Here is a 20,789-nt window from a genome sequence, read left to right as displayed (position 1 = left end):
GTTCTATACTTCATTTAAAAATAAACAGTTTATCTTGGATATATCATTTTCTTTTAGTATATATGGAGTAGCTTCGCTAATTGGTACATAATATGTAATATGGATGTACCATAATTTAACCAGTCATTAAATATCCTTTTGAACATTTAAGTAGTTTGCAATCTTTTATTGTAACATTACTGTAAATTAATCCTTTTTCATTTGTAAGGCTTTTGTATTTGCATGTGCTTTGATTTGGATTGTTTTTTCCCCCAATATTCTTATGATCTGCTCCCTTACCTCATCTAGGTCTCTCCTGAAATAGTACCGCCTTTGAATAGTCTTCCCTGTCCATTCTATCTAAAATAGAATTACCCCACTCCATGATTCCCTGTCTGCTATAGTGTTTTATTTTTTTATAACACACTTGCCTACTGAATACTTTATTACGTATTTAATTTTCTAGATTTCCCTCTACTGAATAAGTCAGGGACTTTGTTTTCTTTGCTGCTGTATCCCCAATAAACTTGGTGAATGCCAGACACATAGAGATGCTTCGTAAATACCTTTTTTTTTTTTTTTTGCATGGGCAGGCACTGGGAAACGAACCCGGGTCTCCAGCACAGCAGGCAAGAACTCTACCTACTGAGCCACTGTGGCCCGCCCAGTAAATAACTTTTGGATGGACAGATGAATGAATGTTACTTTACATGTTGGATAAAAATTGAATTACTTGGTCAAAGCTTTGTGCATTTAAAATTTTGATATTGCCAAACTACCCTCCCTAGAGGTTCTATCTATTCTTTCAGCAGCATTACATAGAGCCCCTGCTCAACAACACAGCATGGTATCAGCCTTCTGCCGATCTGGTAGCTGAAAATTTGTATTTTTTTGTATTTTTAATTTGCATTTTTCTTATTGTGACTGCCATTCAGCCTTTTTTTTAATGTTAAAATGTACTTTTCAGTAAATTGTTCATGTCCATTTCTCTTTTAAAAACTGGGCTGTTTGTGTATTATCTATTGATTTGCAAGTTCTTTATATGTAAAAGAGATGAATTCTTAATGACATTGCAAGTATTTTCTTCAAGTTAATTTCTTACGTTTTTAATTTAGTTTATGGTGCCTTTTGCCAGGGGGAAATGTTTTATTTTTATGAAGCACTGTCATTTTTTTTTCATTTCTATGTTTTGTGTATATATTGAAAGGTGTTCTGTAATCCAAAATTGTTTTTAATTTTTTCAAGTGCTATCATTTAATATTTTATGGTATTATATTTTGTTTATTACTAGTCTTTGATCCATCTAGAATTTATTTTCATTTAAAGAATGAAGTAACAATATAATTTTTTTCTCATTTTGTTATCCCAACAGCATTTACAGATAACCCATATTTTGCCAAGTGGTATATGGTATCTCTTTTACCAAGCGGTAAATCATATACTAATTTTATGCTATATTTTGGTCTATTTATGGACTTTATATATTTAATAATTGATATTTTATGGATATGTCAATACCATATTGCTTTACTTACTATAGGTTCCTTATATGTTTTAATATCTAGTAGGACAATAACAAACCCTTTACTCTTCTTTTTTAAACATTATTTTCTTGGCTATTTTTCCAAACTGTGTAGTTTAAAATGATTTGTTCTCTGTCCTATAATTTTTAATTCATCTTTTCCAAATATTTATATAAATAGATTTATACCATATGTAGGTTTTGAGTCTTGCTTAATTTTTATTTCGCATGATGCATTCAAAATTCAATTATGTTGTTATGGAAATCTGTAGATCATTCCTTTCCATCACCATTGCACGAATGCACCAATATTGTCTGTCCATTCCTCAGTTGAGGGACATTTGAATTATTTCGATTTTGGGGGATTACAAATAAAGCTGCTATAAACATTGCAACATGTTTTGTGTAATCATATGTTTTCATTTTGTTTGGGTAAATAACCATAGGTGGGATTTCTGAATTGTATAGTTGAAGTATAAATTTCACTTTGTAAGAAACTGTGTGGGCTTGAAAAATTTATGAACCCCAGAAAAGCCATGTTTTAATCCTCATTCAATCTTATAGAGGCAGCTGTTTCTTTAAATCCTAATTCAACATTGTAGGAACTTTGATTAGATTATCTCCACAGAGATGTGGACCTCCTTATTCGATGTGGGTCTTAATTAGTTTAATGGGATCCTTTAAATGGGGAAACATTTTGGAGAGAGTCAGAAACAACAGAGCTGACAGTAACTTCAGAGCAGAGCTGACACAGATGCAGACATGTGGAGAACAGAGACACAGACGTTTGGAGATGCTTGGAGTCCAGCAGACTTTGCGATGAGATGTTAAGCAAGCCAGAACTTGGAGAGAGCCAGGGGAAGCCAAGAGATGAAAGCAAGCCCCAGAGAAGCAAAGTGAGGAACCTCACAGGACAGAGGCTGAAGGCCTCTGACTACCCATCTGACAGAGGTGTCCCTGACCCATCGGCCTTCCTTGAATGAAGGTATCTTTTCCTGGATGCCTTAGTTTGGACATTTTTATCAGCTTAGAACTGTAAACTTGTAACTTATTAAGTTCTCCCTTTAAAAAGTCATTCCACTTCTGGTATATCACATTTCAGCAGCGCGCAAACTAACACAGAAACTATCATTTTGCATCCCCAGCAGCAATGTATTAGGGTTCCTGTGCATCCTTGCCACACATTTGGTATGGTAAGTTAAAAAAATTTTTTTAGTCATTCTTATAGGCATATTGTGGTGTCATTTACATTTCCTTACTGACTAATGATGTTGAACACCTTTTCATTTGCTTATTTGTTATGTGTATGCCTTTTTTTTTTTTTTTAACATGGGCAGGCATCGGGAATCGAACCCGGTTGGCATGGCAGGAGAGCATTCTTGCCTGCTGAGCATTGTGGCCCGCCCTGTATGCCTTCTTTAGTGAAGGTTTTGTCTAAACCTTTTGCTTATTTTAAAAATTAGTCTATTTGTTTTCCTATTGTGTTGTGAGAGATCTTCATGAATTCTGGATACAAATCCTTTATCAGATACATGTATTGTAAGTATTTTCTCCCATTCTGTGGCTTATCTTTTCAACCTCCAATTTTGTTCTTCTTTCTCAAAATTGTTTTGGTGATTCTATTTTCTGTATATATAAATTTTAGAGTCAGCCAGTCTATTTCTACAATAAATCAAATAGAAATTGCATTGAATCTGTAGATTAGATTAGTTTGGGGAGAACTGATGAACACGGTATATGTCTCTTCATTCTTTTATTTACATTTTCTTTGATCTCTTTAATCAGTGTTTTACAGTTTTCAGATAATAGCATATTTTACAAGATTTAAACTTATGTTTTTCCTTTTTGTTCCCTATTAATGGTACTTTAAAATGTTCAATTCCCATATTGTATGGTCTCTTAGAAAATACCTATAAGAAGATTATGGACTAGATTGTAAGCTCTTATAGCAGTCACAATTAGTCTGGAGCTATAAATGTTATTTCTAGATTTTAAGAGGCTGTGCTATATAACCTGGTATTTCCTTGGAATTTTGAGTACCTTTGTGACACTTAAGACTCAGAGTTGGAGTTCTGCAGCTCTGAAAGCCAACACTGTTACATACAACAACTGTTAAAGACATTGAAAGAGAGATTAGGCTTCAACCAAGCTAAGAATGAAGCTTACTGGGTTGGGACTAAGGTGAATCAGAAAAGGGGTAAGACGACATTGTCTGTATTTTAGAATACCTACTGTTTGCGACTAAAGGAAGAGAGGTTTATTTTGTCCAAAAGCTAAATTTTCTATAGCATATAGTCTAACTGCTTTTCTGGACAGATCATTTAAAGAACCCAAACACATGGAGCCCAGAATGGGAATGAGGGCTTTTAATTCTGTATAGCTTAAGGTAATAAATCCCAGATTATGTTGGGTAAAGCAAAAAGTATTGGCAAAGTCCCTTGAGGGATGGGAGAAAAAATATGGAACTATTAAGCTTTATCACTAGGGAAATCGCTGATACTGGCTTTTATTATTAGGGACTCCGAAGTCAATAGGTCAAGTCCTTGATCTTGAGATTTGCTCTTGTGAAGCTTATTTCTGTAGCAGAGAAGCTAAGCCTACCTATAACTATGCCTTAGAGTTACTTCCAGAAAACCTCTTTTTTGCTCAGATGTGGCCTCTCTCTAAGCCCAACTCTGCAAGTAAAACCATTACCTTACCCCCCCTACGTGGGACATAGCATCCGGGGATGAAAATCTTCCTAGCAACGTGGGACATTACTACCAGGGATGGCCCCAGCACCATAGGATTGACAATGCCTTCCTGACCAAAAAGGAGAAAAGAAATGTAATAAAATAAGGTATCAGTGGCTAAGAGAGTTCAAATAGAGTTGAGAGGCTACTCTTATGCAAGCTTTAGCTAGATATTGCTAATTACCACAGTTTGCCAAAACTCAAGTCACACCATTCCTTTTAACCCTAAAGAACACCCAGGGCTCTATCTGAGATTCTACAAAAGTTTCATGTACTAAGATTACTTTCCAGAAATCTTCAACCTGCAGATGGGTTCCTAGGTGAGATAAGCCCTGAAACCCAGAGAGGTTAGCCTCTTCAAGAACATCAACTAGTTCCATCCCCCTATCCCATATTATTGGCACCCTTTCCAACATGAAAAAGTTAGAATGGGCTGTTCTAGTTTGCTAGCTGCCAGAATGCAACACACCAGAGACAGATTGGCTTTTAATAAAAGGGGATTTATTTCATTAGTTCTTCAGAGGAAAGCAGCTAACTTTCAATTAAGGTGCTTTCTTATGCGGGAAAACACAGGGTGATCTCTGAGGGCCTTCTCTTCAGGCCTCTGGGTTCCAACAACTTTCCCTGGGGTGATTTCTTTCTGCATCTCCAAAGACCTGGGCTGAACTGCAAGCGCTGAGATGAGGTATGCTGAGCTGCTTGGGCTGTGCTTCCTTGAGTTCTCTCATTTAAGCACCACCCAATTAAATCAAACATCATTCATTGCAGCAGGCACGCCTCCTAGCCGACTGCAGATGTAACCAGCAACAAATGAGGTTCACACACCATTGGCTCATGTCCACTGCAATAGATGTAGGCACCTTCACCTGGCCAAGTTGACAACTGAATCTAACTACCACATGGGCATAGTCCAAATACCTCTGAAGAAATATCAAAGGAGAAGGAGGAGTTATAACAGAGAAGATAGAATTTAACAAATGAGTATGACTGCTGAACCATTATATTGATTTTATTTTAGTCTCCAGTGTCTTAGAGCAGCTAGAAGGAAAAACCAAAAATTGTGGAAAGTAGTCCATACCAAACTTTGAAATCTGTTCTATAACTTCTTATTACAATGTACTTTGAAATTCATTGCTTTTTTGTATATATTTCACAATAAAAAATGTTTAAAAAAATTCCAATTTCCAAATGCTCATTGATTTTATATTGTGTGTGTGTATGATTAATTTTGGTATATTGACCTTGTACCCTGTCGCCTTGCTAAACTCATTTATTAGTTTGAGCAGCTTTTTTTGTTAGATATTTTGGAATTTTCTTTATTAAGAAAATCATGTGCCTGCAAATTGACAGAGTTTTATTTCTTTTTTTCTAATCTGCATGCCTTTTATTACTTCTCATTGCTTTATTGCACAGACTAGTACCTCCAGTACAATGATGAATGAGTAGTGAGAGTCAGCATCCTTGCCTTTTTCCTGATGTTAGGAGAAAAACAGTCTTTTCCCATAAACTATATGTTGGCTGTACTTTATGTTGGCTTTTAAAAAATAGATGTCTATATTCAAGTTTACTGAAACCTTCTGTTCCAAGTATTCTGAAAATTTTTGCCATAAATGGTTGTTGAATTTTTTTGAAATGATTTTTCTGCACTTATTGAGTTGATCATATTGCTCTTCTTCTTTGGTATATCGATACGGTGAATTATACTTACACTGAATTTTCGAATGCTGAACCAGTCTTGTATTCTCTCAATAATTGCTATTTGGTCATTATGTATTATCTCGTTAATTTTTTTCTAATATTTTCTTTTGGATTTCTGTGTCTATGCTCAAAAGGGATATTGGTTGATAGCTTTCTTTTCTTGTAATGGCTTTGTGTGACTTTAGAAACAGGGTACTTCCGTTATCATTAAATGAGTTGGGGAATGTTCCCTCCTATTCAATATTTCAGTAAAAATTCGTGTTGAACTGGTACTATTTCTTTATTAAATGTTTGACCGGTAAAGCCATATGGGTGTGGAGTTTTCTTTGTTAGAAGGGTTTTAAACCATGAATTCAGTGTTAAATAGATATAGGCTCAGGTTATCTATTTCTTCCTGAGTGTGCGCTGGTTGCAGTAAGTCTTCACCTGCGCCTTGTATGCCACATGGCTGCCCTTCCCCAGTGACTTAAGGCTCTTGTTCCCTGGAGAAAATGGGGGAAAAGATTTCAATGGGGCTTTGCACTTTTCCAGCTGCAGCTGCTATTTCCATACTCCATGGTTTCCACAGGCTCTACCCTCTCATGTTAACCCACCTTTGCTCTTTAGAAATTCATTAAAATTTTTAAAGCTCTTCTTACCAGTGTGTATGGCATCTGCCTTGTCTGCTTCAGATGTCTGCTTTTGCTTCATTCTGTCTTACATTTACAGCATCTGTCTTAGAGTTTGGTTTAGTTGGTCTCAGATCTCTGACGGGCTCGAGAAAAGTTTGGTTTTGCATATCATTCAGTGTTTTTTGTTGTTGTTACGATGGGAATGGCACTCTTTACAGCTTTCTATATTTAAGCAGACACTAGAAGACAATTATTATATCTTAATATTTTACCAAGCCATTTCAATAAGTTCTCTCTTTTTTGTTGTTGTTGGACTTTTATTTGGGAAGGAATACATTGAATTATAGGCACTTGAGAAAAACTTGAGGCCATGATGTGCCTTTGGGGAAGATGATAACTTACAGACCCCTGACCCCCTTCTGAGCTTATAGGAATTGTCTCTTTCTCTAATATTCTTTTTATATTTTAATATTTTTATTGAGAAATCTTAACATCTTTAGAGCCCATCCATAGTACACAAACAATGGCTCACAACATCATTCACATAGTTATATAATAATCACTGTGGTCATTTTTAGAACATTTGTATCACTCCAGAAAAAGAAGTAAAAAAGAAAAAGAATTCATACATCCCATACTCCTCCCTTTCATTGACCACTAGTATTTCAATCTTCCCAATTATTTGCCCTTTTATCCCTCCTATTATTTGTTTATTTTATCCTTATATTTTTACTCATTTGTCCATACCCTGGATAAAAGGAGTGTCAGACACAAGGTTTTTACAATCATAAGCCACACTGTAAAAGCTATATAGTTATTCAATTGTCTTCAAGAATCAAGGCTACTGGAACACAGGTCAACAGTTTCAGGTATTTCCATCTAGCTACTCCAGTACACCATAAACTAAAAAGGGATATCTATATATGCATAAGAATAACCTCTTGCCTCTGTTTGAAATCTCTCAGCCACTGAAGCTTTGGCTCATTTCTCTCTCCCCCTTTTAGTCAAGTAAGCTTCCTCAATCCCATGATGCCAGGTCCCAGCTCATCTTGGGAGTCCTGTTCCACATTGTCAGGGAGATTTACACCCCTAGGAGTCATGTCCCATGTAGTGGGGAGGGCAGTGAGTTCACCTGCTGAGTTGGTTTAGAGAGAGAGGCCACATCTAAGCAACAAAAGAGGTCCTCTGTGAGGTGACTCTTAGGCTTAATTATAAGTAGGCTTAACTTCTCCTTTGCAGGAATAAGTTTCATAGGGGTGAATCCCCAAATCCAGGGCTCAGCCTATTGAACTGGTTGTCTCCACTTCTTGTGAGAATATCATGAATTCCTCAGATGGGGAAGTTTAATATTTCTTCTTTTCTCCCCATCCCCCAATATACTTTTGAAATACTTTTTTATTCTTTGCCCAAATGATTCTGGGATATATCTAGGCATCACACTAACCTGTAAAAACCAACAAGATCTCATGCTGTGCCAGTTTGAAAGTATTATGTACACTAGAAAAGCAATGTTTTAATCCTGATTCAATCTTGTGGGAGCAACCATTTCTTTAATCCTAATTCAATACTGTAGATTCAAAACTTTTGATTAGATCATCTCCATAAAGATATTGTGGATGTGACCTTTAATTAGATTGAGATGTGACCCCACCCATTCAAGGTGCGTCTTGATCAGTTCACTGGAATCCTTTAAAAGAATTCTCTCCACAATTTTAGAGAGCCAGAAACAACAGAAGCCTTAGAACCAACAGAGAGAGCAGATGTAGATGCTTGGAGAACAGTTGCTTCAGAGAACAGAGACATGGATGTTTGGAGATGCTTCGAGCCCAACAGACATCACCATGACAAGTTTAGCGAACCAGAACCTGGAGAGAGCCAACAGTTCCTGCCCATGAAAAAAAAATCTGTTGGAATGTGTGCTTTCAATTCTTTTGGATATTTCCCTAAAAGTGGGATTGCTGGATCATGCATTAATTCTATACTAAACTTTCTGAGGAACTGTCAAATTACCTTTCACAGTGGCTGTATGATTTCACATTTCTACCAACAATAAATGCATGTTACTATTTCTCCACATCCTCTCCAACACTTGTAATTTTCTGTTTTTTTTTTTAAATAGTAGCCATTTTAGTGAGTGTGAAATGATATCTCATTGTGGGTTTGATTTGCATTTCCCAGATGGCTAATGAAGAATACTTTTCACATGCTTTTCGTCATTTCTGTATCTTCTTTGAAGAGATATCTATTCAAGACTTTTGCCCATTTTTATTTTATTTTATTTTACATGGGCAGGCACCGGGAATCGAACCCGGGTCCTTGGGCATGGCAGGCAAGCATTCTTACCTGCTGAGCCACCGTGGCCCACCCTTTTGCCCATTTTTAAATAGAGTTGCTTGTCTTTTTGTTGTTAAGTTGAAGGATTTCATTACATATTTTGGATATTAAACCTTTATTGGATCTATGGTTTCCAAATATTTTCTACCACTGTGTAGGTTGTCATTTTACTTTCATGATAAGATCCTTTGAGGTGCAAAAGATTTACATTTTGATGAGGTCCTATTTATACATTTTTTTCTTTCATTGCTTGTGCTTTGGGTGTAAAATCAAAGAAACTTGTTTAATACAATGTCTTGAAGATATTTCTCCTAGGTGTTTGATGGCTCTGGCTTTCATGGTTAGGCCTTTGATACATCTTGTGCTGATTTTTTGTATAAGGTATGAGATAAGTGTCCTCCTTCTTTTGTAAATGGAGATCCAGTTTTTGCAGTACCATTTGTTGAAGAGACTACTCTTTCCCAACTGATGGTGTTTGATATTTTGACAGAAATGTTAGGGTTGATTTCTGAGCTCTCAATTCAATTCCATTGGTATATGTCTGTCCTTTTGTCAGTACCATGCTGTTTTGTACTGTGGCTTTGTACCAACTTCAAGATGGAGAAGTGTGAATCCTCCAACTTCATTCATCTTTTTCAAAATGGCTTTAGCTATTTGAGGCCCCTTACCCTTCCATATACATTTGATGACTGTTTTTTTCATTTCTGCAAAGGAGGTTGTTGGAATTTTTATTGAAGTTACATTGAATCTGTGAATCACTTTGGGTAGGATTGACCTCTTAACAATATTCAGTTTTCTCATCTGTGAACACTGAATGTACTTCCATTTATTTTGGTATTCTTTGATTTCTTTGAGCAATGTTTTGTAGTTTTCTATGTACAGATCTTTTACGCCCTTGGTTATATTTACTCCTAGATATTTGATTTGCTTTAGCTGCCATTGTAATTGGAGTTTTTCTTTGGATTTCTTCTTTTGATTTTTCATTGCTTGTATATAGAAAGACTGCTGATTTTGGGGTGTTGATCTTGTACCCTGCCATTTTGCTGAATTTGTTTATTAGTTCTAGTAGCTGTGTTGTGAATTTTTCAGGATTTTATGAATATGGTAACATGTCATTTGCAAACTAGGAAGGTTTTACTTCTTCCTTTCCAATTTGTATGCCTTTTATTTCTTTTTCTTGCTCCAGCAAGAACTTCTAGTACAATGTTGAAAAACAGTTGTGACCATGGACATCCTTTTCTTGTTCCTGATCTTAGAGGGAAAATTTTCAACCTTTTGCCATTAAGTAGGGTGTTAACTGTGGTTTTTTTCATACATGCCCTTTGGCATGTTGAGGAAGTTGCCTTCTTTTCCTAGTGTCATAAATATTTTTATAAGAAGGGGTGCCGGATTTTGTTAAATGCCTTTTCTGAATCAATTGAGATGATCGTGTGTTTTTTCCCCTTTATTCTTGAGGTAGTTAGGTGTCCATTTGTCCAGGTGATGGTGCTTAGTTCTACTGCTGTGGACATGAATGATTAACTTGTGAGACTCCTCTATGGCTGATTACAAATGCAGTCGGCAAAGTGCCTTCTGAAGTGAGTGATGTTCAATTAGCTGGAGGCTTAAAAGAGAGAGAGGTCAGAAGAGAGCTCAATGCAGCACAGCCCAAGCAGCTCAGCATCCCTCATCTCAGCACTCTCAGCTCAGCATATATGTGTGGAGATGCAGAAAGCAATCATCCTGGGGAAGGCCACTGGAACCCAGAAGCGAGGAGAGAAGGCCAGCAGACATTGTTGTGTATCTTTCTATGTAACGGAGACCCTCAGATAAAAGTGAGCTGCCTTTCCTCTGAAGAACTATAAATTTTAAAATAAATCCCCTATTATTAAAAGCCGATCCACCTCCAGTGTGTTGCACTCTGGCAGCTTTGGCAGGTTAAGTCAATTCTGTTAATGTGGTGTATTACATTTATTGTTTTCATATGTTGAACCATCCTTGAATACCTGGGATAAATCCTACTTTATCATGTTGTATAAATCTTTTAATGGGCTGTTGGATTCAGTTTGCTAGTGTTCTGTCAAGGATTTTTTTGCATCTATCTTCATAGGTGATATTGGTCTGTATGTTGGCCCTATAAAATGACTTATGGAGTGTTCCCTCCTCTTCATTTTTTTGGGAAGAATTTGAGCAGGATTTGTGTTAAGTCTTCTTGGAGCATTTGGTAAAATTCCCCTGTGAAGCCATCTGGTCCTGGGTTTTTCTTTTTCTTTCTTTCTTTCTGTTTTGGAGGTTTTTGATTACTGATTACTTATTGATTTCTTGAGATCTTCTATTTCTTCTTGAGTCAGTGTAAGTAGTTTGTGTGCTCCTAAGGATTTGTTCATTTCATCTAGGTTATCTAATTTATTTACTCATAGTATCCTCATATTGTCCTTTTTATTTCAGTGTGGTTTGTAGTACTTTCCCCATTTTCATTTCTGATTTTAGTTATTTGTGTACTCTTTCTTTTTTTCTTCATCAGTCTAAGACTTTTCAATTTTATTGATCCTTTGAAAGAATCAACATTTGTTTTTGTTGATTCTATTTCTTTTTCTCTACTCCATTTACCTGTTCTAACCTTTGTTATTTTCATCTCTCTGGTTGCTTTGTGTTTAGTTTACCCTTCTTTTTCTAGTTCTTACAGTTTTGAGGTTCTTTCTCTGATTTGAAATCTTTCTTCCTTTTTTAATGTAAGCATTTAGCACTGTAAATTTCCCTCTTGGCACTGCCTTTGCTGCATCGCATAAGTTTTGATATGTTATATTTTCATTTTCATTTGTCCCAAGATATTTCATAACTTCTCCTGTGATTTCTTCTTTAACTCATTAGTTACTGAAGAGTATGTGGTTACATTTCCACCTATGTGTGGCATTTCCACTTCTGTTCTTGTTTTTAGCTTCATTCTCTTATGGTAGAAGATACATTGAATGGTTCCAATTTTTGTTTAATTTATTGAGACTTGTTTTCTGACTTAAGATATAGTCTATATTTGAGAGTTATCTATATGCAGTTGACAAGAATGTGTATTCTATTCATGGGTGCAATGTTCTATATATGTCTGTTAGTTCTAGTTAGTTTAGAGTATTGTTCAAATCTTGTATTTCCTCTGGAAGCTGTCCTGTAACTACTTGTTGAAGAATGCTTTGAACTGTTGCTTTTTTCTTTCTTTGCTTTGTATATATGTTATATTACACAATGAAAAATTTTAAAAAATCTTGTATTTCTTTATTGACTTTCTGTCTAGATATTCTATCCATAATTGAAGGGTGTGTATTAAAGTCTCTACTATTAATGTAGAACTGTTAATTTCTCCCTTAAATTTCTCAGTATTTGCTTCATGTATTTTGTGGCTTTGCTGTTAGGTGTATATATATTTATAATTGATACGTCTTCTTGTTGAATGGTTCCCTTTATCATATTTAATGATCACCTTCATCCCTTATAAACTTTTTGACTTCAAATCTATTTCATCTGATAACATAGCTACTCCAGCTCTCTTTTATTTACTACTTGCTTAGTATATATAGTTTCCATCCTTTCACTTCCAATCTACTCGTGCCTTCAACTGTAGTTAACAACATTGAATTATACATTTGCATATTGTTAAAATGAGATATTTTAGGCTGTACATATGTTACTAGAATAAAAGTGTAAAAAAAGTTTGTGGAACTTTACAACACAATGGATCCTATGTTAAACTATGGACTTAAACTTAATATTATAAATATAACAATGTGCTTTCATGAACTGTAACAAGCGTAGTACACTAATGCAAGAAGTTAAAAATAGTGTGGCATTTGTGAACCCTGTATTTTATGCATGATTTTTCTGGAAATCCACAATTTCTCTAATAAAAACAAAAGTTTGCATTGTCAATAGGTGATTCTGAGTGGTCTTGTTAACTTTTCTAGCAAGTTATAATGTTACATTCGAATATCACCCACTAATGTTTGTGGCCTTTTCTAGTGTTTAATATCCTCTATATGCCATTGTTATTTGTAAGCGTTATGAAATGTATTTATTACTTATTAAACCCATTTAAAAATATATCTATAAAAATAACCACAGAGTATGAAGACTACCAGAAGTTTAAGAATAACACAATTTGGAGAATTCTTCAGAATTTCTAGAGATTTTATTTCTCATTCCCAAATTCCAGAGATTAATATTCATTGAGACTTTGGAAACACTTGACATCAGGAGGAACAAGATGGAGCTGGAAGAAAATGTAAAGGCAGTAGGGTCAATTAATGGTAGGTCCTGGTAAAGCCAGTTTATCAAATGAAGGAACCTGAAAGGATAGGAGATGGAAGCTTGCAAGAAATTGAGATTACAGATGGCAGTGCACATATTAGCACTAAAAGATCTAGATTAAACCACAGGAGTAAGTAAGTAAAGAAAGGTGGAATTAAGATAAGATCATTGAAAGAGAAAAGGCCAAGAGGTGTGATAAATTATTGGAAGGATGTTGGTGTGGATACTGAAATTTCCCAAAATTACCAGGAATAGGGATGAAGTGACAATGAATCTGGAGCTAAAACGTTAAAAAGAATAATGATGAAAGTCATGAGGATAGATGACTGCAAACTATCTATCTCATGCAAACTATCTATCTATTTCAAGTCATGAGAAAGATCTCATGACTTGAAATTTATAGATAAGACCTGTGGCCAGCAAGAAGTGACAATGAGGGCCAAGGATACTTGTCTTACCTGTAGGCTCAATGATCTCAAGGATATAGGAGAGAAAACAGCCATAACTTGAGGGCACCGAGAGAAAGAAAGATCCTTGATGGAGAGCTGCGTTTCAGATAGCATAAGGGTGCAAGAGGATTGGGAGAAGAGGTGGAGGATATTGTTTATCAGACATTGGGTTTCTGAGGACTCATTGGAAAGATTTCAGTTTTATGGAGAGAGTAGGGAGATGACATCAGAAAAAAGGGGTGCATTGAGAATGTTATGGTTATGAGACTGTAGGTAGACCAGCATTTCTTATGGTCACTGATATAAACTGTGATAACAGATATAATGAAATTACCCCTGATAGTCTCAGGCAAGTATTAGGGAGTAAAGCTAGAGTGGAGATAAGAAGAGGAGTCTCTCAGGGATTGGTGACCTTTCCATATTCCTGCCAACTAGGATGGGGAGGCCAAGGTACAGTGGCTTTATTCAGGACAGCTACATTTCTCTAGTTGAGTAGAAGTAGGAACTCTGCAATTCATCTTGACTTTGGCAGTGGAAGCTAGGAGGAGGGCAGTCTTATCCCCGTTGCAGTGAATTATATTAATAGATTTGTTAATATTGGGCTGTCTTTACATTCCTGTTACAAATGTCAATTGGCCATGGTTTTTTTTTTTTAATGTTCTACTTGATCCTGTTTATTCAACATATTATAGCATTGTTTGAAACTGAGATTGATCTATGGTTATTTTTCTCTTCTTGTGCTTTGTCAGGGTTTTGTATTAAATTTTATACTGGCTTCATAAAAATAACTGGATACTTCCTTTTTTCTATAACTTTGAAAAGTTTAAATAGCATTGGCATTATCCATTCATTAATAGCTTGGTAGAATTCAAATGTGAATTCTTTTAATGTTTTAAGGATTGAAATGGTGCCATTACTTGTTTTTGTTATACTGGATTATTTGGAAAGATGATCCATTTTTATCCTTAGCACTGAGTCATGTGCATGGAATGAACTATATTAGAAAATATGACTCATATTTCAAGAAGAAAGGTGTAAGCTAAAATACCTTAACAAAGGAATTTTAACCTCAATAAAGAAATTTTATCAGCCATTCTTGTCATTTTCAGGGCTTCCTACCTAACTTATCCTCTACTACCTGGCCTATTATAATTGTCTCCCTAACTGGCCTCCCTTGTTTCTCTCTTACTCTACTCAAATATTCACTTGAGATTCCACTCCAGCTTAATTTTTTAAAAGGGCTGCTCTAGTCATTTGACTCCTTTGCACAAAAACCTTGAGTGCCTTCCCAATTGCTAAAACAGGATTCCAAGCTTTTCAATGCACTCTCTCTGAATCCAGCTCACCTCTGTTTCCCACCATTTCCCTGTGCAAACTCGGTCTCCAGTTAAATTGAGTTCCTTGCCATTTCCTATACAATTTTTCTTTCTTTTCATTTTTTGTCCTTTGCTTATGCTGTTCCACTAGCTAGACTTTTTCTTTTTCCCTTTTTCCTACCAGTCACTGAATCCTACTTATCCTTTAAGTTCTACTGAATCATGAATCTATCCATAAAGACAGAAGTCATCTCAGTAATTCTTTAAAACCCTCTTGGGTAAGTGTCTTGTATCTTCTATTAAGCTAAAAGACTTATAGGTCTTTATTCGATAATTAATTTTCGAATAAGTGAATGGATAAAATCTACAAACTTATAAGAATTTATTCCAGTATCTTAATAAAGAATCTGAACATTTGAATTTAGTATGGATCTGACATCTATGGAATCTACATCATATTTTGATAAATATAAAAACATTTGCATGAAATATATTTATGTTTTATGCACCTTTGGAAATATTTAAAAAGTAGATGAGCTTTTTGAAATAAGGGAATTATAGACCTAATTTCAAATTTGCTTTTCTTGAAAATATAATAGATTAATACTTAATGGCATCAATATATTTTAAAATGTTATCAGGCTTGGGGCTGAAACAATGCGAGATAATGAAAAGGTCGAGTCTTGCAAAACTGTCCAGAGTGTCTCTATCAATATTTGATGGTTAGAAATCTCAGATTTAGTCTTTGCAAAAAAGATAAATCAATTACTCTACCAAGTTGGAGAAGTGGTGGAGAGATAGGTCTCTCGGGGCATTTGATATTTTATTTCCAGGTTTCATTTCTTGAAATTTGCTTTCATCTTTGTTTTTCCAAGAGAAGTGTGCCGAGCCCTATGCTTGGTCCTAGGGATACCCAAGTGAACAAGAAAGAAAGCTTGTGGGAAACTCGTGTGAAGAAGCACAAAGCTTGGCAGAAGAAGGAGGTAGAAAGACTCGAGAAGAGCTCACTGGAAAAGATCAAGGAGGAGTGGAACTTCGTGGCCGAGTGCCGGAGGAAAGGCATCCCCCAGGCCATGTACTGCAAAAATGGCTTTGTAGATATCAATGCGAGGCTTCTGGAAAGGATCGAAAGGCATTCTCTCGCAAGGCAGAATTCCCCTTCCAAGGAGAGAGATGAAGGGAGTAGTGCATTTGTGTTTGAGCTTTCAGAGAGTGCTGGAAGGGGCTCTCAGATTCACTGAAGGAGCAGACCCACCTGAAAGAATGGCACATAAACAATGCTCTAATTTAATTCATTCCTGCATATATTGAGCTGTTTCAAGCCATGAAAATTCTGGATCTACCAAAAAAACACAATTCTTAAGTCTTCCAGCTGAAACTGGTTGTTTGAAGAACCTCAGAGAACTCAGTGTGAGTTTCAACCATCTGATGAGCATTCCTCCAGAACCGGGAGATTGTGAAAATTTGGAGAAACTGGATTTTTCTGGAAATCTAAAATTGACCGAGCTGCCTTTTGAATTAAGTAATCTGAAGCCTGTTGCGTTTGTAGATACCTTAGCAAACAAGTTTTCCAGTGTCCCGATCTGTGTCCTGCACATGCCTAGTTTGCAGTGGTTGAACATTAGCTACAGTAACCTGAACGACCTGCCACAAGATATAGACAGGTAGCTACCTGCATTCTGAAGACTGGAAGAACTGCAGACCTTTCTCTTGTTCAATTAAAGAAGTTTACCTTGATAGTCATCAGTGGGGACCATTTGGTGGAGCTCCCAACTGCCACTTGTGACTCATCCACACCAGTAAAATTTGTAAGCCTTAAGGACAAATCCTATTGCTAATACCCAGTGTCAAGATAGTGATGACATGATGGAAAGTGAAGAAGATGGCCAACATTTTGATAAAGAATTTATGAAAGCCTATATTGAAGATCTTAAAGAAAGAGAATCTGTTCCCAGCTATACCACTAAAGTATCTTTCAGCCTTCAACTTTAATAACATCCAGCAGAGGATGGCAAAATCTGTCCTGTGGAGCTGCTATGGGTCATATTGCATACAAGAATAAGGGCTTGTGCCTAAGAAGAAAGTCCAGAAATCACTGTCATAGTAGTTAGGAAAAATGATTTTCAAATTTCAAATAAATGAATACCTCCCGTCATAGACTGGAGACTTGATAAATGGGTTTATATATTAATATTTTCAGGTTCATTGGAACACACATTTCCAAATATTGCACATTTAATATTTTAGAAAATGTATTATTTTTTAAGATGTTAGTTTAGAGACCAAATTTTGGTGTTGATTGTATTGTTTTCAGAAATAAAAGGATAAGGGGGGATAAAAAAAGGTTATCAGATCTGTTATTTAAGTAAGATTTTACTCATTCGTCCCAATTTATGTTTGTTATTAACTGTGCTGTTTAAAGTCAACTAGCTTTCATTTTAAGAGTGATCTTGAGTGGTTTTCCCAATACTTTAAATAAAAACTTGAGGAAAGAGAACTATTACATTGGTGGTTTTAAGATAAATACTGCAATAAGCCAGTCTGTTATTAGCATGTGAGAAAAATTACATGTTTTTAGTGTACCTAGACTTACACACTTATTTGAGAAACCACTGGAATCTGTTTTACTATATTTGTGAGGCATTTTTAAAAACTAAGATGTTAATAATTATGGGAATCTCCAGCTTAAACTATAGCCAATGATTTGACAAATTTCTTCATCTTTTTTTAAAAAAAGGCTGTAATAAAGCAATTCTTTCTTTTCAATAAGTAGAAATGATAGATAACTAAAGAAGAAATATTGGACTATTGGCCAAAGGATAGTTTAAAATCTTTTAGATCCCATGTGGCTTCCTAAGTGAAATGATTAGTCAGTTAATGATAGTTTTCCTTGTTTACTTTAATTTTTATCGAATTTCTTTACAATGAAGAATTTGAACACAATCTAAGCTAAAATTTTTTGAAATTTGCTTAGAAAATATAAAACTATAATGCACTTTTCTAGATTTGGCAGAAATAAATATATTTCTAATAATATTTAAAGTTTATTACATTAGTTAGATAAATAGATTTAAAAAACTGTATTACAGGATGAAGATTATGAGAAAAACTAAAAAAGTGGACATGTTTTTGGATTCAGCAAAAATAGTTGGATTTATCAAATTCTACTGTCGATGACTTTCTGCCTTACTGAGGGCAGAAAAGATAAATTTTAAGGGAGACTTCAGCATTAATTTCTTAATCATAATCCCTAGTTTCTGGGAGGAATCAAGGGAAATTTTAGACAATGAAAAGCTGTAACCCAAGACCAGATTTTTATTGGTGGAGAACGATCTCAGTGTTATCTGCTGAAATCCAACTTTTTGCTCTGCACAGAGTAAACACATGCAGAAAACATTTGTGCACTTTGGTATCTTGCCGTGTAAGGTATGCTTTGATGTATGAGTATACTACCTGTTGGAATACTATTTGTCCAAAATTAATGTTGTTAAATGATATACTTAGAGCTTTGAGGACCTTTTGATATAGTGTATATTTATTATATCAATTCACAGTTAGTCTATCATCTATTTTCACAGGTTAAAGACTTTAATGCACGATTCATTTTGATAACGTCTTACTCCCCGATCTCATACACAGCTCTGTTTCTTGCTTTTATATCTTTGTTTATGCTATTTCCTCTGATGAAATGGTATTTGATCTACATATGCTTAATGTGACCTTCAAAGCCTTTTTAAATTTCCCCTCCATTATGAAGTCCTTCTTTATGCTTCAAATGAAAGTTATCTTTCTGACTTTTGGAACTCCTTTAGCACTGTCTCGCTTTTGAAGCAACGTGAAGCTCTACCTTGTATTCTGGTTATTTGTATGCACACTTTTCTTCCAAATTATGACCAAGATATTTGTGCTTTTTATTTGTAACCCCATCCCCCAACTCAAATTCTAGCATAGAGCTCTGTGTAGAAGAAGCATTTGGTAAACATTTATTGAATGATTTTTTAGCACTGCCACAAAGAAAGGGCTATTATAGTTTGCTTGGGCATTTGGCAGGGAAGTGGGTCTGGGATGTCATTGAGGAATAATTGGTTCTAATATTTCATTTAAAAAATTCTGTGTCATATCAGTTACCCAATATCAGAATGAAGCAGTTTATATATGTCCACACTATGTCTCTACAATTTCCACTGTTGACCAATACATATATTGCATGTATACAGCCTTTTCTCTGTTGTCCAGAAAGTGTTGGCAGGTCATTGTAGTAGAGACCTCTAGCTATCCCCCAAATTTGTTTTCTCCTTAATTTGCACGGTTAGACTTCATCTCCTGGCCTTCCTTTCAGTTAGATGAGGCTAGGTGACTAAGTTTCCTCCAAAGGAGTGTGAATAGATATGAAGTATGTCTTTCATAGACCTAATCCCACATGAAAAAGCAAAACCTCCCAAGAGCTTTTCCCAACAGTTGGTTAGATGCAAAGAATGACGGGCCCTAGGGGATGGTAGAGCAACTAGATGGAAGTATCTGGGGTTCCTGAATAACCATAAGGAACAGATACTACTCATGCTGACTTAACACATTAAATAAATAAGGAAGAAACTTCTGACATGTGAACCCAGTGTATGCTTGGTTATTTTTCTTACTGCAGTCTATTCTATCCTAGATGACATCCCAGTGGGAAAATAATGGTGGTTACAAACTGCATTTCTCTGGCTTGGGAGAGACATGTGCTTGTTTATAGCTGCTAGAACAACTGGCGTGGGTCATGCTTTGGTTATAACTCAAGAGTACCAGGAGGATGCTGGAGAGACTAAAATATTGAGTTACTAGTTGGAAAAAAGAAGAATAAAAGTGATCTGAATAACAATCTTTAATTCTATCTTGCTGTTTCAGTTACTATTGCCCAGACACCTAGCATAGGCTCTGGCAGAAACAAAAATTTGATGAAAGACTAGGTGTTTGAATGAGTAAATGTGATAGATATGAAGTTATCATTTTAACTGAGAAGAGTATTTGAAGAACCAGACTTAAAATTCACTAGGGAAAATTTAACTTAGATATTAAGCCATTTTATATCTTAATGACTTCAGATTTTATGGCTAAATTGATCCTTCTAGCACAGAAGCTGCAGTACTGGGAGTGTTATTCTGCCCCTCAAGTGAAAGAATCTGCGCCTTGACATTTTGACAAGGAGACCATTTTAGGGAAAATACATGACCCAAAGTCAATATTATTCTAGATGCAAAGTGTGAAATTTTACATGACTATGCAGAAGAATTTTTACGCTGGAACAAGAATTGAACAACTTTCTTGTTTACTGCAGTTATCCCCATTTATCCATTCCCCTGATGCTGCCCTAATTTGGGTCCTCATCTTTCCTCTGGGTTATTGCAAGAGCCTCTTAACTGGGTCTCTCAATTTCCAGTTTATCCCTCTATAGTGCCACCTATAACACCAGAGTTATGTTTCCACAATACATCCCAGACAAAGACCCCATTGTTCAAGGTGCCTATTCAAATGGCAGTACTTACAACATGCCATGGTTTCTCACAAGCCTTTGGCCTCCTACATTATTCTTTCCTTTCATCTACCAGGTGAACTCCTACCTAACTACCTAACTGCTAACTTTTTTCTTCCATTTAAAAAGTATTTCCTTTGTGAAGCTTTCCATAAATTAGTTGATTCTCTTTTGTTTTTTGGGACACGGCATACCTTGATTTTAGAATTTAGCAGATTGCATGAGGTGAAAAGTTCCTTTAGCCCAGGGATCTCTGTAATAATATTAGGCAGCCAGCATTCTTGGGAATGAAGTGGGTACCAAGTATGCATGCATCATCTCACTTAGGAGAATAACATTACTATCCCCACATTACAGAGTC

The 20,789-nt window shown here is 35.7% G+C and overlaps 1 protein-coding gene and 1 pseudogene across 3 annotated transcripts in view; one reads left to right on the top strand and one right to left on the bottom strand.

Moving 5' to 3' along the window:
- TTC29 (tetratricopeptide repeat domain 29) overlaps positions 1-20,789 on the bottom strand; it is a 266,829-nt gene that overhangs the window by 29,496 nt on the left and 216,544 nt on the right. The window lies entirely within an intron of this gene.
- On the top strand, positions 824-16,908 carry LOC143665934 (leucine-rich repeat-containing protein 2-like; annotated as a pseudogene).

The sequence above is a fragment of the Tamandua tetradactyla genome, chromosome 22 (assembly GCF_023851605.1).
Source record: "Tamandua tetradactyla isolate mTamTet1 chromosome 22, mTamTet1.pri, whole genome shotgun sequence".
NCBI classification, from domain to species: domain Eukaryota; kingdom Metazoa; phylum Chordata; class Mammalia; order Pilosa; family Myrmecophagidae; genus Tamandua; species Tamandua tetradactyla.
Note: the sequence above shows the minus strand (reverse complement) of the source record. Positions and strands in the feature narration are given on the sequence as shown.